Source organism: Dasypus novemcinctus, chromosome 7, assembly GCF_030445035.2.
Source record: "Dasypus novemcinctus isolate mDasNov1 chromosome 7, mDasNov1.1.hap2, whole genome shotgun sequence".
NCBI lineage: Eukaryota > Metazoa > Chordata > Mammalia > Cingulata > Dasypodidae > Dasypus > Dasypus novemcinctus.
Genome location: NC_080679.1, coordinates 14,426,404 through 14,453,253, shown reverse-complemented (window position 1 = coordinate 14,453,253; position 26,850 = coordinate 14,426,404). Strand labels below are relative to the sequence as shown.

The 26,850-nt window shown below is 41.9% G+C and overlaps 1 protein-coding gene and 1 non-coding gene across 3 annotated transcripts in view; both read right to left on the bottom strand.

The window, feature by feature from the left end:
- PID1 (phosphotyrosine interaction domain containing 1) overlaps positions 1-26,850 on the bottom strand; it is a 256,620-nt gene that overhangs the window by 79,653 nt on the left and 150,117 nt on the right. The window lies entirely within an intron of this gene.
- On the bottom strand, positions 18,398-18,509 carry LOC111763424 (U6 spliceosomal RNA). The gene has a single exon (XR_002796300.2). It is a non-coding gene; the product is annotated as a U6 spliceosomal RNA (small nuclear RNA).

Sequence of the window (26,850 nt, the reverse complement as noted above, 5' to 3'; positions counted from 1 at the left end):
CCCAGAGTATTCTGGCTAAACTTCTGAGCCTGACTAACTTAGGATAACATTGCTAACATAGATGCCTGGGCTTGAGTTTGCAGTTTTGGGGGCGAAATATATGTCTTTAATTAGAAGTCACTAAGTTTCTTTCCAAATTACCTCCAAGGGCATGAGAATAGGATATTATATCAACTCTGTAGTTTTTCTACCTGCCAAAAGAATTCATTTCTTTGATGCTGTCGAGCACAGTTCTTCTGAAATATAAAATAATAATGCTAATGAGTGAAATTTTGTCTTCAAGCATAATTAAGAATAATATCCAACTAATTGCTTACTCCTTAGGCTGTATCAAGTCATTATGGAGAACCACTTTTTGATCACCACTTTTCCTTATAAGTAACTTTTATAAATCCCTCTTTGTTTCCTAACCCAACAAGCTAAGCTCTTTCCTCATTATTGCTACTGAAGAGGGACTTGCATCAAAACAATAATGGTCTTATTCTACAGAAAATACAAGTGATGGAAAGTCCTTAGAAGATTTGCTTTCAACAAGCAAACTGCTGCAAGTTAGATGGAGCATGAAGTTTATCTGCCTCATTCTGAAATGAGAGCTAGAAATTCTGTGAGGTCAAGCTCTTTTCAAACAGCCAGTATCTCCTGGGTTCCTTAACTGAGACATGAGATTTTTGTCCAGCTAAAGTGGTCCTCAGTGAGAAATCACCATGCAGGGGCCACTGAGGCAGGAGTCGATGATGAATAATATCCAAATCATGCTCCTGTAGGGAGCTGGGAGTGGCATCAGCCTTATAGGCCAACTGCTAACATCTGGGCTCTGTGGAAAGCACTGAGACTCTAACCTCAGATTAGTCCCTTCAGAACCAGGAATCTTGAACAACTTACATTTTCTTTTGGTCCATTTTCTCATCGGTAAAATGAGGGAGATAGACAAACATTCCAAGTGTGTTTCACCATCAGTGCCTCTGTTAAAATTACAGAAGACGAGGGGGAAGGGGGATACTATGGTTAAATAAGTTTGGAAAATATTGTGAAGGGGAATGGTTTCTTTATGACAAGACATCCTAGTGCTTTTAAAGAAAGTCTGTTTTTCTAAAAAAAATAAATGTGTATCTAAATGACACTAAAATAGTCCTAAGTAGTTGACCTACTTGCCAACTTGCAGGTCCCCCTAGGTGCCCATGATTTTCTATTTTTCTCAGAAGAAACACATTCCTTGTGGTTACTGGTATTAGAGAAAAAGAAATGGGATAAAAATATACCCTAAGACAAACTGGATCTGCAAGAAGAGAGTTCCTTTCTCCACCCTTTGCTCCCATGGCCACCTCCTCAATACCATAATTCTTCCAGCTCCACTTGGCCCTTCCAAAGCTCTGCCTCTCATGCTTTCTGGGATAGTATCTCTCCTGCTATTTGCACCACAGGTTTCATATTCAAAAAGAGTTAGTAGTTAACAGAATATTTTCTTTGGCAGACCGGAGGCAATTTGCTCTTACCGTGTTCATGCTTTTTTCCAGTCGTGTCTATTCCTTTTCCCAACTGAATCTCCATCATCACTTCAAGGCTTTCTGCTCCACTGAGTTCCTCTGATGCTAAAGGGAGGCTGAGGACTTTCTCTCTTCTGCCAGAGCAAACACAGGACCCATAGGACCCAGCCCCTCCCAGCTCACTGCAGTTTCCCTGGGAAAGCCTGGGGACTTGCAGGAACCAGAACTCAATCCTGACCATTTTTGCAGGGCTCAACCGCAGACACATTTTTCAAGATCAGTCTAACCCTCCCAGATCTTACACTGCATAATCAGTAAGTTAGAAACTAGATGAGGGATTTTTGTAGTTTGTGTTTACAAAAGAATAATTTAATTTTGATTCAAAGGGGGCAGGGTAAGGTGGGGTGGGGAGAGTAGAAATATACAAGCGACTGCTGTTTTATTCCCCATTTAAAAATTCCTACTTCTACACTGATTAGACAGCAGACGTAGTTTTTGATAACACTGTACACAGGCAGATTTTTATCCACTGGCTTGGACACAGACCTTTTGGGGCAGTAAAATCAATACTGGAAGGCAGGTAACCGAAAGCATAGCTGATGGCAGAAGGTTTTCATGAGTGGTGAGCATAAAGAAAGAAGCATAAGAAATGAGAAGAAATGGGAGATTTTAGTTAGTTAGAGACTTGGAGTAAGCACATTAATGTAAAATTTAAATCCATTTTAAAGTGGCATTGTGGATAAAAGTGACTCTCCCATGTGAGTTAAATTTCAGCCAGAAAGGAAGTGACACTAGGAGCCACACCTGATCAGAGCTTGAAATTGTGAGATCCTGCCTAAAAGACCTGCCTCTGGGCCAAGAAATTCCAGCAGAAAGAAAGGGAATATGCCTGGGAGAAAAGATGTCATTGATCTTCTCCACATCGGAAAGTACAGAGTCCTGCCATTCCATCATAAACAGGAACATTCTATTTCCTCTCGATAGATGTTTCTCTTTTTATATTTTAAAATGGAATCATCTCATCTTTATATTTATTTTGTTCTCCAATTTCAATTGCAACAAGATTGTCATACTTTATAGTAATATTATTTATGTTAATAGTTTGATGAAATATTTACATGTGCTATTTATCATTTAAAATAGGTTCTTTTTATTACACACAACATTTGAAGAAAATGGAATTAGAAAAACTACAAAGGACATGATGATTCCCTAATGATCCATTGTTATTTTGTCAAAGAGGATGAAAACCAGGCTACTGGTGTCTCACAGTAGAACAACTCCCATAAACAAATCCATCGTGCCTCCTGCTTGCTTCTGGCACAGGCACAATTTAATAATATTTAAATACACGCATACACAGAGAGAGAGGAGACCAGAGTCCCTCCTCTTCCATTGATGAATTCGATAGAATATAGAGCATTCTCTCTCTATGCCCACTAGAAAAGGTAGATCTGAGATGCTTCTACTCTTCGGAGGAAGCCACTCAAAATCCCTGTGCTCAGATAAAATCCACCGGAGGCCTCCTTTGGTGATGAAACACGGCAATGCTGCTAGCAGAGTCCAGGTTGCTCTGCAGGCTATGATCAGCAACAAAAGGTTCCAACTTAGAAACACTTTCTTGTCCTTCCCGGCTCCTGAGCGAGCCAGATGACCAGTGAAGTCTGCATCACAGCATAAGTTCTGGCAGTTGCACAGAAAGACCAAGGAACAGAAAAGTGAAGGAAAGAGTTTCTCATTTGGAACCTTCTGTTGCTGACTGTTGGTTTCAGGCAGGCTACACTACCCCTACTTGTCAGCAAATACACCTGTTGTTCCTTCTGAATAGATTGTCCACTGACCTATTACCTATGAGATACCTGCGTTTGGCACAAGCAACAAGCAATTGGGAAAACTAACTGACACGGGCTTCTCCCCACACAGAAACTCAGCGGAAGGGTGGAGAAGGGATTCCAACCCTGGTGGGAACACACGGTGTTGGAGGTGAGGTGGGAAAACTTCAGTACCTGGTTCCTCTGACCGCAGGATGGTGTTGCACCTAGAAAGGCAAGCAGGAAGAATTTTTGCTTTTGTAAAGGCTTTCAAGCCTTTCTTAAACACCCTTGAAAGATACCTCTGCCACCTAAAGAATGCAAAAAGCCAGTGTCAGCATGTGCAGAAACTGAGCTGTTGAGAACACAGGCAGGCCCTGGCTGATCCACAACAATAATTCTGTAATTACTAAGAGCAAGTGTATTGGATCTTACCACATGCGATACACCGTGCAAAATGGTTGTGTGTATTATCTCACTTAAACTTCACAATGACTGAGTGCAATCTTTTTATCATGCCCATTTTACAATTCAAGAAGCTGAGGCCCAGAGAAGCTAAGGAGCTTGTGGAAAGTCACAAAGATAATAATCAATTAAGGCAAGAAATCCCCAGCCACCTGATGCCAGAGACTGCTGAATCGCCAGCTTCAAATGCCTCCTCTCAGACTCAAGCGCATACTCTAAGACCCCACCATGGGCAGAGAGGTTTGCAGAGCCTATAGTGCACAGAATCATCCCCAAACCCCCAGAAAGGTCCACCTGCTACTCCCAGAACCTGTGAATATGTTATGTTGCATGGCAAAGGGATATTAAGGTAGCACCTGGAATTCAGTTGTTAACCAGCTGACTTTAAATTAGGGAGATTATGCTGGATTATCCAGGTGGGCCCAAGGTAATCATAAGGGTCCTTGAATGTGGAAGTGGGGAGCAAAAGAGTGAGCACTGGGGTGACACCATATGAGAAAGACTCAACTAGCCATTGCTGGATTTGAAGATGGAAGAAGGGGCCACAAGCCAAGGAATGCAGGTGCTCAAGAAGTTGGAAAAGGCAAGAAAACAGATTCTTCTCTAAAGCCCCCAGAAGGAAATCAGCCATGTTGACACCTTGATTTCAGCTCTGTGAGACCCATTTCAGGATTCTGAATTGCAAGATAATGCATCTGTGTTCCTATATGCCACTAGGTGTACAGTCCTTTGGTACAGCAGCAAGAGCAAACTGATGCAGAGCCCAAGACTCAGTAACTGAGGTCTTGAAGCAAGAAGTTAGCCAAGAGTAAGCACCAGATGGGCCCACAGATGAGAAGGGTGAGATCTAAAGAGAGAGTTTCTTTCTGAACGAGTTCAGAGCTTGCACCTTTTCCTCAGGGAAGAGAAACTGCAGATGGATATGGGACTGGTACAGCCTATTACTCAGCCAGGAGATGTCTGTCATCTCATCAGAGTGAAGGTTTAGCCATTCTTAGCAAATCCCTCTGTCATCATACAAGAAAGCAGAGGAAAAGAGGCCCTCCAGGTGTTGTTATACATAGTATCTGTCTTGGGAGGCCTCTACCTGATAATTAGGACCAAGACTGATGCTCAGAGCAGACCAAGAGTGGAAAGAGGGCATTCTGGAAGGATTCAGGCCCAGAAATACTGATTTCATCTGCTATGTGGCACTTAATAAGGTCTGCTGTGCTGACCAGGCATTCATCAAAAAGGGGCTAGATACAGTACCATGGCTCAGAGATGAGGTCCCCAAGTTTCCTTGTTATTTTAGCAGAAATTTTATCCAGTGTTCAGAATTTCAAGTCCAACAGGCAGGGAAAATAGGCCTTGCCCATCAGACATCAAATGTTAACAGAGTTTAATCTCCTAGGTTGACCTCCTTCACTTTAAAATTGAGATTATAATGCTTGCAAAGTGCTGAGCACACTGTAGGAGCATGTGCTCTAGGGATAGGAGATTTCTATTAAAAAATACAAAGCTCTCTAGACACGGGGAAGACTGCCACTGCTCACAGATGTTGGGGTCCCCCTCTACGACCTGGTTTACTGCAAGATGACATTTCTAGCCCCTGCAGCAAGGTAGGGTCATGTGCCTGGCACTCGACAGAGGGCTGAGAGCAGAGGTGATGCGGGCTGCCTCTCTGTGGAGGCAAGGTCTATACTCGCTCTTTCTCCTTGCTTCTTTGCCAGGCACAGATCTAGGGCAGGAAACCCATGGCCTAGGGCAGGGGCTCTTAACCAGGGGTCCATGAGCTTGAACTGAAATTCAAAACATTATTCTCATGGGGACGCCATAGTGCAGGTGTGACATATTTATTAAATAATACACAGTGTAGTGTGGGCTTAGTAAGGATCTGTGGTTTTCACCTGACTGGCGAAGAGGTCTGTGGAACAAAACAGGTTAAGACCCCCTGGCCTAGGGGATGATGGGCAGAGTGACCAGCTGCCTAGAGCTGAGACTGGGAACCCTGGAGAAGACTGCCTTCAGGACAGCCCACACTGCACTGTGCTGTAAGAAACAGACCCCCACTGTGTCAAGCCACCAGGCTTTGGAGGCCAATGGTTACAGAGATTAGCCTAGACCAGTATGGTAGATTTTATAAACCAAGGACCTTCCTCCAGACTGATGAATCAGCAAACCATCTTTTCATTGCCTATGTCTAGATCACCAAAGAAAGCAAGACGCTCTTATTTATCAGATTGGTATTCCTTTGTTTTTTTTAAGATTTATTTCTTTATTTCTCTCCCCTTCCCCCCCACCCCAGTTGTCTGTTCTCTGTGTCTATTTGCTACGTCTTCTTTGTCCGCTTCTGTTGTTGTCAGTGGCATAGGAATCTGTGTTTCTTTTTGTTGTGTCATCTTGTTGTGTCTTTTCTCCGTGTCTGCGGCACCATTCCTGGGCAGGCTGCACTTTCTTTCGCGCTGGGCGGCTCTCCTTACAGGGCGCACTCCTTGCACGTGGGGCTCCCTTACGTGGGGGACACCCCTGCGTGGCATGGCACTCCTTGCGCGCATTAGCACTGCGCATGGGCCAGCTCCACACGGGTCAAGGAGGCCGGGGCTTGAACCGCAGACCTCCCATGTGGTAGACGGACAGACACCCTAACCACTGGGCCAAGTCCGCAGCCCAGATTGGTATTTCTTGTTAAGCTTTTTACCTCGGTGTTCCAGAGAAGCTGCCTTAACTAGTTTATTTATCTTTTCTACAGGGCCCTAAACCTTTAGAGGCAGCAATCCACTTTTTCCTTCCATGGCCTCCTTTGAAGTGATGTTTCCAAATGAGCTGGTTTTAATTTATGATGAATGGATGAAGGAAATTCAAATTGCCTGCCACAGATACTAACTTATTTGGGTCAATCTAGATTATAGGTAATCTTTTGACTAGATTGCCTTTGAAAGGGCCCTGCTCATAAAGCTGTAGAATAAATATTAATTAGCCTGATAATTAATGAATGTGAATGTTTTCATGAATGGTTTATCACTTGCAACACATAGGACAATACAACTAAAAATAGACTAAGGACTGACTTCCTGGAAGAATACTGGAGAGGGGTGTTGAGCCTATTTTTATCTGGTTTTTAAAACAGATATATAAGACCCAAATTAGCCTGCACTTGTATAGCACTTATTGACAGAGTACTTCCTTAGGGATCACACACTGTTTCATGACATCATCCTGTTGCCTCTAACCCACATGAAATCATCACTCACCAAAGAGAGTCTCCAACTTCAGAAGCCTAACTCATAGCCAGCATCCCCTCAGATCTGCCGTTTCCTCAGCAGCTGAGGATTCTCAGGTTTGCACCCTTTCTTTATTGCTTTCTAAACGTGGAATCTGGGAAAAGTAACTGACTTGACTTTCTTACCCTATAAAGTGGGTATAAAACTCATGCTTCCGGATAAGCTGGGGTGGAATGATGTAACGCCTGTGACGCAGACCCCTCCTCCCGGCACGCTAGGAGGCTTTTGACAAGGCTGGTTGTAGAACATCACGGAGACTTGGTTGTAGGCGAGTCCTGAATTCTCTCTGATTTTCCACACTCAGAAAAATTAAGAGGGGTGCCTATTCAAACACCCCCTTCCCCACCCACACACACGCAGGCCTATCACAGAACCCAATGCGCTGCTCTGATGAAGTTGACGTTTCCAGGGAATGGGACGGCTTGTGCTGAGAGAGTCAGGGGTTCCCTGCGACCCCCGAGTGGTGAGTCCTGGGTGCCTTTTGAGGAACAAAGGCTTTTTTTAAATTGGTCAACGGGCTCTTGAAACACCCCGAAGAAAGAAGGCTGGCTACACTGCAACATGTTTCTGCTTAATTTGTCTCCATTTTTTGAAGAATAGGAAGGAATTTCCATAAGTCAAAGTGGCTGGGGGCACTTCCTCTAGCTTAGACTCCAATCTGATCTGGGCGCACTTCACTCAGACCCGCGACGACCAGTGGGGAGATTCAATCAGCAACGCTGGGTTTCCTTCCGGCCGCAGGGAGGTAAAAGCTGAATAACCAATTCAGCACCGCTAGACCCAATCTCCCCACCTAACGGAAGGAAACAGTCCCTTTGAATCTAGATTTGGGCAAATCTCCTGAGATTTCAGATTTGGAAGGGAAAAAAAAAATTGTACCTGTGAAATGTGTGGTAGAGGAGGGACCCGGATATGGGGGTTCTGGGCAAGTGTGAACTCACCCAGCTCTTTTCATTGTTCCAGGGCCACTACTGACTTAACCCCCAGCAGTAATATCGGCCACACAAGTCACTCAGAGCCATGCTAGGGCGGAGGGCCTTGGCAGGCAGTCTGGGAGGAGCCAGACCCGGTGCTCAGTGTTTCATGCCTATCATTTTACTATCGAGCCTCACAAAAGCCCAGCTATGTCCCTACTGTTATTCCAGTTGCAGACAAGGAAACCAAGGCCCAGAGGACTTAGTGATGGCATTTGACCCCAGTGTATATTATTTCCAAAAACGTGTTCTGTCCATTGAACATGCAGGTGGAACAGGGAAGGGGCTCAGTAAACATCGGTTTCAGCAAAAACACACCTCCTCTCAAGAAAAAGATAGGAGTCGTTGGAATTGAAGTAAAGTCTCCCTAGGCCCCTGTCTATCTCCAGAAGAAGGGTCCATGGAGGACAGACCTGCAACAGGCTGCTCCCACTGATATTTTGACATAATGATTAATAGTAAAACATCTTTCCTTAATGCGGCATTTTCTATTTTACAGTACATTTCATTACTGGGATTACACTTGAGTCTGATCAGTAACACTGTGAAGGCGTTTTAGCCAATAACATCAGCCCATCTGTGGGGATGGCAAGGTGATTAGCCTAGGGCAGTGGCCTGTTTAGAAGCCTGCCCATTAGAATCAGTCTGGGATTCTAATGGACACACCCAGGCCAGGGCCAAACCCAGACCAAGTGAATCAGAACCACTAGGAATGGAGGCCAGACATCAGTAATTTATCATGTTAATAGTTTTTAATTACATTGATTACAAGTTGAAATGAAACTATTTTGGGTATCTTGCATGCAGTGAAATATATCATTAAAGTTAATTTCACCTGTTTCTTTTCACTTTTATACTGAGTCTATCAGACAATTTAAAATTACATATGTGGCTCCCATTCTACTTCTATTGGATGGCACTGCCGATGGCAAGTCTTGCACCTCCACTTCACACGCCTTTCCTTATTTAATCATCTCATCAACCTCGTCACACAGAGACTCCAATTGCCCCCATTTTACAGAGAAGATAATTGCAGCTAGTGAGACGGAAAGTCTGGATTTGCTCCAGGCAGATGGGACTCAGTTTACTTGTACACACAACACCGTTCTGTGCAACGCAATCTGTGCTGGTTAAAAACATAGAGAAGTACCTAAACAAATAAATGGCTGTCTATTACTTCACTGAAGGATCTGTGCTACGGGCACATAAACTCAAGATCATATGTAAGGAACCAAATAATTTGAAAACCCAAAGTAGCACATTTTCTCTGATGACTGGATACTCATTAACAGTAAGTTTGTCAGGACATAGATAGCCTCATCTTTAAATTAAGCCATTGAAAATGAAAAATCAGGCTTAGCTGTCATGTCTACCAATAACTAGAATACATGTGAGAATATTCTTTTCTATGGATACAATTAAAGTCCTTGGAATGCAAAGATACAGACTTCTGGAAATTTTGGTTTCAACTGATTCTATATCCTGGAAACAATGCCTTAAATAAAACAGCTAAATCATGTAGGATTCATGATAACAAGACATGGAGAATCATTCTAGAAACCACTAAACACCTTCTTCTCCATGAGATTCCCAGCAACTGGTCATTAACTCATTGTTAACAAGCCATTGCTTGGAAAGATAAGACTAAATTTCCTATCTAATGCTAACCAGCAGAACAGTCAGAAACCCTGGAGAAGTGATACAATTATTATTTAATTTACATTCACCATCTTGCCTCTGGTAAAACTGTCTAGCCAAGGAGATAGGAGGTGAAATATGAAACTCGCTTTATATTCGGGGTGGGAGGAGGGGGGAATACCTCATACTCTGTGCAAGTCATTGGCAACAGAAAAGCTGTGTACAAACTGAATTTCTGATCAATTGAATAATCTTTTCCGACTGTCTTAGAAATACTTCTCTTTCACAGTGATAAGCGTGGGCTTTCAATTCTCCTGTATCTAGGTAACTAATGGGCAACCAATGAAGAAGTATGTGGAATAATCAACCACCTTCTTGAAAAATACTTTAATAGTGAGATGATATGAAAATAAATGAACAGAAGAACAGACAGCTGGGTAGCCAGCTAGGTAGCCAGCTGGTTGATGATCAGCGAGAGAGGAGGAAAGGGTAATGGGGAGGCTAGCACAGAGAGAAAGAGAGAATAGGAGATGGAGAGAGGAAGAAACAGTGGTCAGTTATCCAAAGGAAACCTCCTGCTACATGAAGGAATCTTTTGATAACATCACTCAGTAATAGGTTATCGCATAGTTGCATAGATGAAATGAGAACTTTAAAAAGCCCTTTGCATTGATCTTATTACTTAGGAAGAATCCAATAACCCAATATCTGCTCATTGTGTTTCTCTTAATTATCCCGATTACCACTTAGAGGGCAGGGATTGTGGTATAGGCACCTTCCTTCCCCCACCCCATTCACAAACGAAGCACCCCACTTTGCTCTCCGCATGAAGGAGGGTGTTTGTACAGATTATTCTTTTGCAACAATTTTGTTCCATTCAGGAAACCAGGGATTTTCTGGAACCAATGGGAAAGATGTCTTCGTCTTTGGATACAAGTATATGCATGCTACAAGTGTACTCCACACTTCACCCAATGGGAATGGGAGGCAATGAATTGGTTTAGGGAATGCACCAAAAGGACCAGCTACTCTCAATGAAATTTCATGGAGTGGTGAGCTGTGTCTTCTTCCACTCTAAATCTGACCACCAGGAACAAGTACTGGAATTAGTCAGGGCGCAGCACGTCTTGCTTATGTAACATAAACTTGCTCACAATCCTAACTTTTTCTGCAGAAGTCTAGACAGACAAGAATCTAAGTTCTACCCAGGTTTCTTATAATCAAGTCGCCGATCATGCTTTTTCTAACAAGCTTTTTGAGGCAGAAGGAAATGATTTTGCGTTAGAGTCTCCGCCAAGGAAAATAATGAGACAGCATCTGAACACTAATGTCTTGCTCCGTGGTCTATGGACAGGTAACCTTGACGCCACCTGGGAGCTTGTTAGAAATGTAGGAGCACACAGCCCTCGCCAGAGCTACCGGATCAGAATCTGCATTGGTAACAAGATCCCCAGGTAATATGGAGGCACATTAAAGTTGGAGAGGTGCTTCTCTGCAGTATTTTAATATACAACTCTTTCAGAGGTTAAGAAATTATGAAATTCTTAAAAACATATCCTACTGAAAAATCATTGTGAAAATCACTGCGGAAATTCAGTAGCAGAACCACTTATTCGAGGAGACTCTCTGAACCTTCTTCGTGATCAGACACTAAGGGCCTGCTCAGGAGCATGTAAACCGAGGTTCCGGAGGCTACGGAAACCCCTGAGTAGTAACACAATCTGCATTTATGGGTTCGTGCCAAGGAGTCAGAAAAATAACATGGAATTTTCCAGGCAATTAGAGAAGTAGAAAAGCCCGTGTATGTCAGCTACACACTAGTCGGCATGTTAATGTACTGAAGGTGGTAGTTTTGAATCCCCTACAGTCCACGTCCACAGACACAAAGTACATCATTACCTCCCACCAGCTGCCTTGCAAGTACATTTTCCCATCATGGAAGGCATCAGGCAAGAGGCGATGGATGTTTTGGGGGCCTCCATAAAATTCTCCCCCAAAGTCACCACCATGTATGACTTACTAAGAGGGAGCAAGTGGGATATTCCCACAAACAGAAAACTGACGTATTCTCTATATATGGTATGGTTATGTGACATACTCATACATCAATTCTTTAATTACAACACTTGGATCCAGAGGAAACAGATGCAACGCCTGGAATATTCTACATGATGTCAGGCTTGGCGCCCTCGGTTAGTTGAGGAACAAGAAAAGCAAACCCAACAGATCAGTATCTGGTGAATAAATGGCAGCTGCATGTATTGCATAGCCAGGGCTGCAATGCACCCATGAAAAGCAGATTCCATCTTTGCAGCTGTCCTGTGTTATAAACCACACACTGTTTCCTTTAAATACCCAAGCTGTTTAAGATATTGAACCTCATCAAACAGAACCTCTTAAAGAGGACTCCAATTTGTGGCTCGGTAACCAGAAGAGACCCGCCATCCCCTAGTGTCAGCTCAAAGACACTGGGAGAGCGGCTGCGTCAGCTGTTGAGCAGATGCCTTGGATTCTCAGCCCGCAAGACAATGTTAGGACCAAGTGTCTTTGGAACACAGCAGCACTTTTAGGTCGGTTTTAAAGGCTCCATAACTGTGTTAACAAGAGCGTTTAGTTTTATGTGCTCTGTATCTTTGTTCCTTCTCCTATGACATGTGCTAGGGATGCCCAAGCACCTTCTCAGCCACGTGGGTGGCTCGGGACTCAGCTAGGCTGGAGATGCTGGAGCCAGAGTTGGGCATGGGAATGACTATGGCTGACCTGCTGCTGGGAAATTCGAGCTTAGTGGAACCAAAGACAGAATAGGGGAGAACAACACAAAACATGCTGCCCAAGGACAAGAGCTCAACCTAATCAAAGGGTCTGTGCCTGAGGGAAGGCAAGGCTGCATGAGGAAGGAGGAGGTAGGAGAGGCCTCTAAGCAAGTGGGATGCAGAGCCAAGGAGCAGTTAAAGAGGGCGCAGCAGCAGGGAAGCTATTCTTATGAAGCAGAGACTAAGATTCCACATGGAAGAGAGCTATAAGATCTGAGACCAAGAAGTTGCAAAAAAGTTTATTTTTTTGGTATCACAAATGACAATAGAGAAAAATTCATTAACAAATGGGAGAAACAAGGAATCCTAAATCTCTGGACATAAGTTGTTAAAATGTATTTAATGTATAATAATATTACATATAAGGAATAGTAGTGTGATAATTAGCATAATGATTGAAATTTCAACTTTTAAAACATATTTTTAGAGCTATTAATATGTTGCTTGTTGTCCCTGAGAATTTTTTAAAAACGAAAATATAAAAATATACCCTAAAACCTCATTTTTGGAAAGCTTTTGTCCTTGGCTTGGGTCTGGAAAATAACACAAGGTGGGATGTTGAGGATTGGTAGTTAATGTTAAAATATATCCTCCACCTCCTCCACACATCTCTCTCTCCACTCCCCTGGTACTCTTGGTTTATGACTAAATGAGTCACCTGGATAGTCAAAAGGGCCCCAAACCATTGAGGAAAGCTAGTGGAGCAGCAAATGCCAGGAAGAGAAGCAGGGCCATCCCATCCTGGTATTGGCACAGGGAGTTCAGGTGAAAGAGAAGTTTCAAATAAAAGTATTCAGGCCTCTTCTGTGGATCCCCATTGGAAAAGTGGCTTATGACTGGACTTTTCCTTGTCTCCAGACATTAGTCACTAAAAGGGACAGTGATGTAGCAATGTTTCCTGACCCAGAAAGCTACAATTAAAATGGCATATATTTATTCATAAGCTGATTTTCATTAAACAACAAAGTATGGTCAAACACACGGGACAAAGGAATTCACACAGGATGGCTGTTGATGACTCATGGACCACTTGTAAGTAATAGAAAGCAATTACTTTGCTTATCTCTTTTTCCTACAAAAATTAAGCACTGTGTCAATAAAACACAAAAACAATATTCCAAAATGAGACAGAGGCTTAAGTAATTTAATGGACTTATTTTAATTCCTTTAAAGCCTCTTACTAGGGAATATGTTGAGAAGTGAACAGATTTGTAAGGGCAGCAGTGAGCTGAGTCTCCATCATCTAAGTTAAATGACAAATTAAGAATAAAGGAAATTTGAAATAACATGGAAATAATCTTTCAAAAATTGTCTCAAAATGCTAGAGACAAAATTCTAGCAGGCATAGCAAGGATTCCAACAATGAATATCATGTCTGAATTGCTATGATTGAGAGAAAAGATAAGTATCTGAATGTCCTAAAAATCTTTAGATTTTTATTTGCTGGTAAATTAGTAATCACTCCAGCTAGCAGATGACATAGGATAACTAATTCAGATGGCATATGGTCACTAATTCAAATGGCATAAGGTAACTAATTCAAAAGTGACCACAAGCCAATTTAAGAATGTCAGGAACAGATACGGCTCAAGCAGTTGAGCACCCGCCTCCCACATGGGAGTTTCTAGGTTCCGTTCCTGGTGCCTCCTGAAAAACCAAAAACCAAACAACAAGCAAAACAAACAAAAAACCAACTCAGGAAAGTCGACCTGGCTCAGTGGTTGAGCTCCAACTTCCTACATACAAGGTCCCGGGTTCAATCCCTGTCCCCCAGTACCTTAAAAAAACAAAAAAGCCTAATCCATTCTTTCAATGCTAAAAATATTTCATCCAATCAAATCTCTCTGTTCACATTGGTCAAGTACATTTTGATTATTTTATTATTTACTTATATTCAAAAGAAAACAAAATCCGAAATCGTACCCCAGACATGTAGGAAAGAAAACAGGAAAAAAAAAAAAAACCTTTGAAGCTTCGGGACATTTCACTAGTTTCTCTGCTAACAAGAAACTCTTGCTGATAATTATGTTGCAAAGCAAGTTCCACTAATGATAGTGTTCACAACTTAAATGCATACCCTCCCCAGAAATACACTCAGCTCTATCAATGAACCTGACATCTAGAAATTCTTCTCTTCAATAGAAGGGCTGGAATGTTTTTTTAATTTTTTTAGGAACAATGAGCCCCTTTCTGGGTAAGCCTCACACCTGGAGGGGAGAACTGGCACACTATAATCGGCTCTCAGATATCACCACTGCTCGAGAAAGCCCTCTTCCTGGAACTGGTTAATTCAATGTCATACAATGGTCCTTGTTTTCACTCTGCCTTGGTCTTGGACAATTCATACTATTGAGATGTCTTAGTTTCTCGGCTGCTAAGACCAATGCCATACAATGGGTTGGCTTAACAAGACATTATTGGCTTATGGTGTTGAGGCTAGCAGAAGTCCACAATGGAGGCATGAGCAAAACAGTGCTATCTTCCTGAAGACTGCGGCACTCTGGGGCTGACTGCTGGCGATCCTTGATCCTTGGCTTTTCTGTCGCATAGCAATGCATATGGCAGCATCTTCCCCTTTCTCTTCTGGGGTTCCGTGGACTTCCAGCTTCTGCTGCTCCATGTGGTTTTCTCCCTGTGGACTTAAGGGCTCTAGTAGTAGCGTTAAGACCCATCCTGATTCACCTGGCCACACCATAACTAAAAATAACATCTTAATAAGGGCCTGTTTACAATGGCTTCAGACACACAACATTGGATTAAGATTAAGAGCATGTTTTTCTGAGGCACATAATTTAACCTACCACAACTGGTGAACCCCATATAAAGGATTTCTACCTCACAAAAATTCAGTAGCCTTTGCTAAAACCTGAATTCCCATCAGAACCTATATGAGTGTTCTTTTAATTAGGAGAGCACCCTAGCCCATTTCAACCATGATTAAGCTAGAGCATTTTGACTTAATTGCCCTTTGGGGGACCAAATCTACTGGAGAGCATAGCATCCTGAAATGAGAGCAGCAGAGAGTTTTTGAATTGGGCAAATCACCCGATTCCTCTCTTTATCCACTACATGATAGTGTCAGAGGAGATGTCAAAGGTGCCTTACAGATCTAAAATTCCATAATCTTATTACAATAAATTAGGCAACACACATGACAAAGGAAGTATAAAACAGCTTGGTTTAAAGCTGGAATGGATCTTAGATATTATCTCATCCACTATCACCATTTTATATATGAGGACACCAGGGGGATGGAGAAATTAAAAGTCATTTGCCTAAGTATGCCTTGGTCTTCAGTTACAAAATTGAAACTGGAACCCAGAACTTTTTTCTCACTCTTCAGGGATGGTCTCATTCAAGTCTAATTTTCTCATGTTGTACTGTACCTGGGCCACAGCAACAATATCTCAATCCATCCCTCTGCCTTCAGTTATGCCCACCACTCCCCAATGCTTGCCAGAGATGATCTCTTTAAAACACATCTTAACGGTCCTATCAACTGCCCAGAGCTCTTTCAATAGCCTGTATCTTGGCATGCAGACACCTCACCATCTAGGTCCCCTGTATCTTGTCTTCTTCATTCTGCTGGAAGCTCCTCTGTGGGAAGAACACTACAAGTGCCCTTCCTCTGTGTTTTCAATATTCAAGTCACAATTCACGTTGCTTTATTCTCTATGAATCCTGCCTCATCCCATTCCATGGTCATTCCACAGTCCCCTTTTAAGGCCCCAAAGCACAGCTTTGTATTAAAAATGATCCCTTGGTTTATAATTATGTGCCTACACTGGTCTTTCCCCAAGATGGTGAGCTCCTCGAAACCAGCATCTGAATCTTGTGAACGTCTAGAACATTAAACAGTAGATTTTCCATGCATTTTTGTTGTATCTATAAACATCAAATACCCAATTCTTAGTCAATTAAAAAAAAAACAAATTTAACTTAAAAGGTGATATTTGTTATTTCTTGGTATATATTTTTTACATGTTATTATTGAAAGATAAATACACATCAGATTGTAGATTTTTTAAAGTTTTTTTAAATGTGATGCGTTTTTTTTTCTTCTTAATTTTCTTTTAAATGTCACATGCAAAAAATATGAGGTTCCCATATACCCCCCCAACCCACCCACCCCAACCCTCCCACATCAACAACCTTTTCCATCATTGCTGCACATCCACTGCACCTGGCAAATACATTCTGGAGCACCGCTGCACCACATGGACAGTGGTCCACATTGTAGTCCACATTCCCCCAGAGGCCACCCGGTGGGCCATGGCAGGACACACAATGTCCAGCATCCATCCCTGCAGCACCACCTAGGACAACTCCAAATCCTGAAAATGCCCCCACACCATATCTCTTCTTCCATTGCCCTACCATCAGCAGCCACTGTGGCCACCCTCTCCACATCACTACTACAATTTCTTCCCTTACTAATCACAATAGTTACCCAGCAGAACACCAGTAAGTCCACTCTAATTCATACTCTATTCCTCCATCCTGTGGACCCTGGGATGGTTATGTCCAGTCCCCCTCTACATCAAGAGGGGGCTTAGATTCCACATGGATGATGGATGCAATTCTCCTGCCTCCAGCTGTAGGCACTCTTGGGTCCCTGGTGTGGTGGTTGACCTTCTTCACCTCCCTGTCAGTTGGCCAGGGTAAGTCCAAGAAACCAGAGGGTAGGAGCTACAAGTCTGCTGAGGCCCAGGGCCTGGCCGTCACATGGAAAGTTCAGAGATTCAGGTTTCTTGAGTATACACCAACCCAAACGCCAACCACAGGTCCAGTAAAAGTAACAGAAGAGGCTTATGTAGAAAGGTCATATCTGAGTCCAACTCCATCACACTCAGAAACAGAAACTCCAAAGTAGGGCCAACTGACATGGCCCTGAACTCCAGAGCCATCTGCCAGGACCATAGAACCTGTGGATCTCTGCAGCCCTCAGGAGAACCAGCACCTGGGTTTCCATCTACCTTGGCTGTCTCTGGTACCCTGCTGAGCAGTGCATAAGCATCACCCCTCTGATGACCTCCTGACTCTTTTTTGGAGACTCATAGCCATATAAACTCACTTGTCTTTTCCATTTCCCTTTTATCCAAAGTCAAAAAGCAGTTTTTAACACCTGATATTACATGTAGGCTGAGATATTCCGCCAGTCTCAGTTGACCCTTTTATTCAAGGTCTTTTTCTAGTTACATCATCAGCTGGTGCTTAGTAGTAATCCCTGAGCACCAGGGAGGCTCATCCCCAGGAGTCATGTCCCATGCTGGGGGGAAGGCAATGCAGCTACATGCAGAGTTTGACTCAGAGAGTGGCCACATTTGAGCAACATGGAGGCTCTCAGGAGGTAACACTTAGGCACCCCGCAGCTCCAGGCCTAGTTCATATTTCAGGTACACAAGCTCATAATTGGAGCCATCAGTACCAAGGGTTCATTGTTGGACCATCCATCTTTGTTGGTCTTTGCCATTGCACTTGGGGGATTGTTGCTGTTCCATTAGGGAATGTGATAGATTTCCCCTGGCCAGGAACTCAGCACTCTCTCATCTGTTGTTTCCAACTGAAACCACTATGAAAATATCCAAACCTTTCTTCGTACCCTGTATACATGCCCTGGAGAACTCCCTCCCAACCATGTGCCATCCACCAATACATCCCACACAAGTGCTCCTGCCTTGCCATAGTTGAACCTCTCTGTAGTCCAAAACTTCTTCAAAAAGGAAGCCCAATATATTGCCAGGTTCCATTAATAGTAAAACTGAATCTAGTGATGCGTTTAATATTAGATACAGAACACATAGTAATTTAGAAAAATTAAATAAAGGAGAAATAAATTGGGGTATCAAAAATGAAAAAATAAAAAAGCTTTGTTTTTGACATTTTGTCTTTCATCACTGCTATAGGTGTTGCCCTGTATGTACATTGGCAAGGCAATTTCTTCCATTTCAAAATATGGAATTTTGCATGTCATGAATTTGCATGTCATCCTTGCACAGAGGCCATGCTAATCTTCTCTGTATCGTTCCAATTTTAGTATCTGTGCTGCCAAAGCAAGCACAGATTGTAGGTTTTTAACTGTCTTAATTATTATTAATTCTTTAAGTTGGTACTGGAGACTGAACCCAGGACCTCATGCATGGGAACCACGTGCTCAATGACTTGAGCTACATGAGCTCTCCCATCTTAATTTTTTTGTAAGAATAATAGAATACCTGGAATTTATATCCAATTGAGAACCCAATTTCCCATTTTACAGCATTCTTTTATGTGAAGAACTCAGCCAATCACCAAAACAAGCCCCTACTCTTTATTCATCTGTGTAATACCTAAATAATAATTAAAAATGGAAGGTACTATAAAGCAAACAGAAATATAAACATTTTTTAAAATGTACCATAAACTACACACTGCAAACCAGAATTTACAGATGGGAGACACACAGTTTAGGTCCTTCACAGAATAATTATTTCTCAGTCTGTATTTTTAAGACCTTTCCCCTAAATTTTTTTTTTTTTTTAGACTCTGCCCAACGCACTAGCAAGATTCAAATACCTATGAGTAAACCATGGAAACTCAACACTCCAGGCATGACTCACATCATCAAGTAACCCTGGAGCAGCCTGTTTCCATCTTTTATTTTGGTAAGGCCTTGAACCTAACAATCCAGAAATAGAATTCACAAAAAATAACTATGTGGAGTTTCTGCCAGCCCAGAATATAGAAGCAAGTGAATCTGTTGAGTTCACTTTTTAATCACGTCACGTGGTTCATTCTACCTTCCAACTGGCTTCCAGTGAAATTTTTAAAAAAATCATTTTAATCATTATACAAACTCAGTGGGGGAATCCTCCTAGTCTTAGTAATGAGCCATGGAGTTATTAGAGCAAAATCATATCCTGAAATTGTATGCTTTAGAGTTTATCCAGTTTGTTAGGTTATCCATCATCCCAGTGATACCTGGTCCTAAGTATTTTCCTTTGCTGTCTATAGCATCAGACTGCCCTGGCTTTTTGCCTACCATCCTGACTGGGTGTCCTCAGTTCCTCTGTGAGGCTCTCTTCCTGGTTGTTAAGTGCTGAAGCTCCCCAGGGCTCCTCCTGGGCTCCCCTCACTGTTCCTTATCCCTAGCATTCTCCTCCTCCCACATGGCTTTGCACAACATTTATAAGTGGCCAGCTCATGTATATATAATGGATCACCTTTCCTCCAGATTCCAATAATAGTTTCATCATTTACTTCTATCTCTTTAGCATCCATATTGTTATCAACAGTCTCTTAAAAGGTATTTATTTGGGGTAGGAACTTACACATACCAGGCCATAAAGCATAAGTTACTTCCCTCACCAAAGTCCATTTTCACATGTTGGAGCAAGATGGCTGCTGATGACTGCAAACGTTCAGGCTTCCTGGGTCCCTCCATTCCAGGGTTTTGATTCTCTCTGTGTTCAAGGTTCCTTTCTTTCCAGGGCTTACTTCTTTTTCCTCTGTGATGTTACTTCCCGGAGCTCCAGTTTAAGACCTCAGCATCAAACTCCAGCATTAAGAACCCCCAACTCTGTACTTTGCCATGCCTTTTATCTGCAAGTCCCCACCTACCAAGGGGTGGGTACTCAATGCCCTACTGACACTTAATCAAATAAACCTCTGAATCCAATATAATCTCATATGCCCAGAGGAGAAGACCAGTTTATAAACATAATCCAGTATTTCTTTTTGGAATTCATCAATAATATCAAACTGCTACACTCCATCGAATTCCAAAAAGACATTACAATATTCAAAAAAACCTTAAATCATTTAGAATGCAAGTACTAAATCATATCACAATCAATTTAAAGAAATACGGTTTATACTAGGGCAAAGTCCTGTCTGCTATAAACCTCAGAAACTTAAAAAACAATTCATCTACTTCCAATACACAAATGGACAAAGGATAAACATTTTCATTACAATAAGGAGAAATTGGGAAATTGGGAGGGAAACCTGAATCAAAGTTTCTCTACAATTCAGTAGACCTGCAGAGAATCCTCTGATTTCAAAGTCTGGGAGTCATTCTTAAGAAGACGGTTTCTTCTTCTTGGGGTCATATGAAGACACACCCTTTCCACTGGCATGCACAATGGCCATTGTCTTGGTTCCATGCTCATCAAGCATCTTGGTGTCAACCAAGCTCCAGAGCTCATCCTCTGAGAGCATTGGAGTGATTGCCACACCTTACCCAGTATTTGGGTTAGAGTCTTAATCCCTCTAGTATAGTGACATGAAGACAACATTCCCCCTAAACTTTGGCATATAGGCTCAACCCTCTCAAAGCAATGAGTTGACCACTTGGCCTCCCTAACCTTTGGCATACGAGCTCAACCCTCTCAGAGTAAAAGATTTGACCACCTGGCCTTCCCTAACCTTTGGGGGACAGGTCCACCCCTCTCAGACCTGTGGGGTGCTAACCTTAACCACCCTAATCCTTGGGGAATGTGCTCCACCCTTTCTGTACCCTGGGGCAGCAAAACTCTCCCAGAACATTGGATAGGAACATCCACCCTTTTCAACTGCTGGGTCAAACTTACCTTCTCTGTACACATGGGTGGGGTTCCTCTTTTGGCCCAAGGTGATGTCTTAATTCCAGATCTTAGCTTCCATGGTTTTCCTCTTAAAGCTATTTCTCCTTCACTCTTTCCTTTCCATGTCCCTTTTAGTCCAAGCTGACAGTGGTTTTGTTCATACAGCTCTCTCAAAAACCTTGTTGGTTTTGCATGCAGGAAGCAGGGATCCAAGCCATGAGGCAGTAAGACTTTCCGTAAGTTTTTCCAAGACAACTGCATCTTCATTCCTAATTTGCAAGTTCCAAGTTTAGTTAAGTCCTCTAACGGTGCACTTTCATCTGGGAGCTTGATTTCCAGAGGCTTGGAATTTCCAGAATTAGTTTCTGTTTTCTTTGTGCCTGACAATTCAGTCCTCAGTATATCTCTCTCATCTAACATTTTGCTATAAGCTGCAAGCAGAAGCCAAGCAACATTCTCGAGATTTACTTAGGAAATTTCTTCAGCTAAATGCCCAGGCTTGCCATTTTCAAATTCTGCCTTCCATAAAACATCAGGAGTTAATCTTGCTAAGTTCTCTGTGACTTTAAGATATGGATCACCATTCCTCCAGTTTCCAATAATAGTTTCATCATTAACTTCTAAGGCATCATAAAAAGTCTCTTTAGCATCCATCTCACAGTTATTTCCTTCTAAGACCTTATCAAAAATAACTTTAGGCTCCATGTTACTACCAACAGTTTCAGCAAAACAATTTAGGCTTTTTCCATCAAGCATCTCATAATTCCTCCAAAAACTAACGCTTACCCATTTATAAAACCATTCCAACATTTCAGTAATTGCAAAAGCACTTCCCTACTCCTCAGTACCAAATTCTGTATTAGTCAGCCAAAGGGGTGTTGATGCAAAATACCAGAAATTGGTTGGTTTTTATAAAGGGTATTGTTTGGGGTAGGAGCTTACAGATACCAGGCCATAAAGTAGGTTACTTCCCTTCACCAAAGTCTATTTTCACATCTTGGAGCAAGAAGGCTGCTGATGTCTATGAGAGTTCAGGCTTCCTGGGCTCCTCCCTTCCTGGGGCTTGCTTCTCTTTCTTCTGTGTGCTTACTTCCTGGGGCTCGAGCTTAAGGCTTCAGCATCAAACTCCAACATGAAAGCTTCAACATCAAAATCCCCCAACTCTGTCCTTTGCCATGCCTTTTATCTGCAAGTCCCCACCCACCAAGGGGTGGGTACTCAACACCCTACTGACACAAGAGGTTTACTTGATTAAGTAATCAAGTAAAGCTCTGAATCCAATATAATCTCATTTGCCCAGAGGAAAAGACCTGTTTAAAAACATAATCCAATAATTCTTTTTGCAATTCATCAATAATATCAAACAGTTACAGACACAGACTAGCTGACTCAAACAATATTAACATGTTGTTTCTTGGGGAGAAAGTATTAAATATAAAAGGTTTTAAAGTAAAATACATTAAGAGTGCAATATACTTCAAACACTGCTGAGAAAAGCAGGGTTTCTCCCAATGAAGTACTGTCTTTCTGAATGAGCAGAATATGATCTTAGGCAGCATAATTATGAAAAGAAATCTGGTATATCTCAGGAGGAAAGAGCCTGGAATGGAGGTCTTCAACCGATTTTTTGGCAACTATACTTACCTCCTCAAAAAAGCCAATTGGGGGCAGCCTATTTCTCAGGTTGCCTTCTAAATTACTACACATAATTTATTTTCTTTGCCTGAACTGCCTTTTTCCATCCAAAGGGAATATCGTTTTCAAGGTTTCAGCTACTAAGGAATCTGGTTGGAGAGATACTTTGGGGAACGCATGCAGTCATTTTTTTAAAAAAATAAAACTACTATAAAAATTCATGCTATGGTAATGGTGATACTTGCATGACACCTTCTATATCTTCTGTATATATTGCTTCATTTAATACTTTCCACCCTACAAAGTATGATTTCTTCTACATTACATTCAAGAAAATATGGGTTAAGGAGATCAATTAATTTGTCTCTAATTATTTAGTTGGTGCATTGCAAGGTCAAAAACCCTATCAATGTCTGGGTACTTTCTAATATACCCTTTTACTCTATAAGAACAATGTATTGCTATATTAGGACAATGCCAGACTATTTTACTGTACCTATTTTGAAAGCTCCCCAAAATAGTAGCATTCAGTGGGTGAAAATAATTCAAATGCTTAATACCTCATGCTATCTATTCTTTATATAAGGCAGAAAAATATAAGTTATTTAGAATAATCACTGATGGTGATCACTCTTGCTTCCTAAGGGAATAATAAAATTTCTCCTTTAGTTTAGCAAAATACCTAGAAAGGCCACTTGGGAATGGGGTGAGTTGGCAAAAGAACAACAGATACAGGCAAAGTCAATGACCTTAAACTACTTGGAAAGAAGCTTTATTCTTTAAGGAGAACATTTTGGGGACGTGGGGCATAGAGAGTGATGGGAACTGTCCAGTTTTTTGACAGGGTGATCAGGGAAGGTTTTCCAGAAAAGGTCTCATTTGAGAAGAGGCCTAAATGAAGATGGAGAATGAACCATGCAGATATCTGAACTGTCATTTCTTATAAAAATGCAATTTTCATAAATACTCCAAGAGAATCAGTACAAGCATATCCCGGAGATATTGCAGGTTCAGATCCAGATCACCACAGTTAAGCGAATACAGCAATAAAACAAATATTGCAATAAAACGAGTCACACAAATTTTTTGGTTTCCCAGTGCATATAAAAGTTATGTTCACACTGTATTGTAGTCCAATAAGTGTGCAGCAGCATTATGTCTAAAAAATCCAAAGTACTTATACGTTAATAAAACTGACATGGAGACACAAAATGAGCACATGCTTTTGGCAAAATGGCACTGATAGACTTGTTAGCAGCACAGGGTTGCCACAAACCTTCAATTTGTATTTTTTAAAAAAAAGCATAGTATCTGCAAAGGGCAATATAGTGCAACAAAATGAGGTATTCCTATATTCATTTTCCTTATACTTTACAGCAAATCCTACTTGAGATAATGAAGAGGTTTTGTAGCTGAAAAGTTAATGGAAGGGTTTATATGATTTATAGCAATTCAGGTCTCTCTTGCATAGCAGAGAGATGATTTTTTTACACAATTGTTAAATGATTCAACAAAATTTATGATGTATCCCATCATGTTTAAGTGGAGTCCATACAATATTAAGCTTAATGGCTTAAGCGGCCATATCCATGTGCTGTTCTGCTGGGGGAAGTCCAACGGCATTGCGTAGAGACTACGGTAGCACTCAGCCATTTGGAAAGCCAAATGGTTTTCCACTGGAATCCCAAGCAGATGGTACTCTTCCCTACCAAAGGGTTTTTTCTGTTTTTTTTTTTAAGATTTATTTATTTATTTCATTCCCTCCCTCCATTGTCTGCTCTCTGTGTCCATTTGCTGTGTGTTCTTCTGTGTCTGCTTATATTCTCATTAGGCGGTTCCAGGAACTGATCCTGGGACCTTCTGGAGTGGGAGAGAGGTGATCATTCTCTTGCACCACCTCAGCTCCCTTTTCTGCTACGTCTCTTATTGTCTCTCCTCTGTGTCTCTTGTTGTGTCATCTTGCTGCTCCAGCTCTCCGCACTGGCCAGCATTCCTGCATGGGGTGGAACTCCCGTGTGGGCTAGCACCCTGAGTGGGCCAACTCACCACGTGGGCCAACTTGCCTTCACCAGGAGTCCCTGGGCATGGAACCCTGGACCTCCTATATGATAGACAGGAGCCCAACTACTTGAGCCACATCCATTTCCCCTACCAAAGGGTTTAAAAAACTTTTTTTTCAAAGATTTATTTTTTATTTATTTCTCTCCCCTCCCCCTCTCCCCCCAGTTGTCTGCTCTCTGTGTCCATTTGCTGTGTGTTCTTTTGTGACTGCTTCTATCCTTATCAGCGACACTGGGAATCTGTGTTTCTTTTTGTTGTGTCATCTTGCTGTGCCAGCTCTCCATGTGTGCGGCACCCTTCCTGGGCAGGCTGCACTTTCTTTCTTTCACGCTGGGTGGCTTTCCTTACGGGGCGCACTCCTTGTGCATGGGGCTCCCCTATGCGGGGGACACCCCTGCGTGGCGCAGCACTCCTTGTGCGCATCAGCACTGCACATGGGCCAGCTCCACCCAGGTCAAGGAGGCCCGGGGTATGAACCACGGACTTCCCATGTGGTAGGCAGACGCCCTATCCATTGGGCCAAGTCCGTTTCCCCCAAAGGGTTTTAAAACTCTTTTCCCCAAAGCCACAGTGCCCAGAGTGTTCTCACTGACCATGGCAGTGTGTGCTGTCCCACAGTGAAACCAAGAGCCAGGCTAAGGGCACTCAGATTATAGAAAGCTCTAAATAGTTCTGGCATCACACAGCCAGTTGTGTTAATTGGTAAAGCTAGCAGCCACCAATTGTCAAGCACATTAAAGGAGAGCAAGTTTTCCATAGTCACTAGTGGATATCAGCGTTAAAGACTTATATACTGTATTTCAGGCATGTTCATTAACAAATACGAACTTCTTCCAAACTTCTACTCTGAAGCAGGAAATGAAACATCTTAGTGTAAATGGCATGGGATGGAGGCAGGGAGAGATCATGAGAAGACAATCACTGGGCAGAGACTGTGTGGTTGGCCCAGTTAAGAGCTATCAGTTTCCTTCCTAGAGGACCTGGAACCAGAGGCTAAAACCAGAGGCACAGCATTATAAACTATGAAGCCTGCAAACCCTCGCAGACAGGGTTTAGCCTCAGTGTTGGAACTGAGTGAACTGTGCCTTCTTTTTCTCTTTTGAAACAGTGTTATTGAGATGTCATTCACATACCATACACTGCACATCTAAAGTGTACAATTCAGTGACTTTTAACATATTCACATAGTTGTACAGCCATTACTGCTATCTCATTTTAGAACATTTCATCACCCCCAAAAAGCAAGTCCATATCCATTAGATGTCACCAGGCAACCACTAATTTATTTTGTTTCTACAGATTTGCCTATTAAGGACATTTCACATAAATGGAATCATACAATATGTGGTCTTTTGTGACCAGCTTCTTTCACTTAGCATGATGTTTTTAAGGTTCATCAATGTTGTAGCATGTGTCAGTATTTAATTTCTTTTGATTGCCTAACAATGTTCCATTGTATGGACATACCACATTCTGTCTATCCATTCATGAGCTGATGGATATTTAGATTGTTTCTATTTTTTGGCTATTGTGAATAATGCTGCTATGAACATTCATATTCATGTTTTTGTGAAGACGTATGTTTTCATTTCTCTTTGGTATACTTCTCTGGATATATATTCCTAGGAGCAGAATTACTGGGTCATATGGTTATTGTATGTTTAATATTTCAAAGAACTGCCAGACTGTTTTTCACAGCAGCTGTACCATTTTGCATTCCTATCGGATGTATATGTGGGTTCTGATTTTTCCACATCTTCACCAATACTTGTTATTGCCTGTCTTTTGGATTACAGGCATCCTAGTAATCAAATATTCATCATTTTGATTTCTACTTTATTAATGAATACATTCATTTATTTATCAATGTATTTCATAATGTTGAGCATTCTTTGATGTGCTTATTGACCATTTGTGTATCTTCTTGGGAGAAATGTCTATTTAAATATCTTGTCCATTTTTAATTGTGTTATGTGTTTTTTTATTATAGAGTTGTGAGGGCTCCTTACATATTCTAGATACAAGTTCCTTATCAGACATGTGGTTTGTAAATATTTTATCCAAGATTCGAGTACACAATGTAGGCCCATGTCAAGGAATGCTTTCCTTAGGGAATGCTGTCTTGTCAGGTCAGAATTCTAT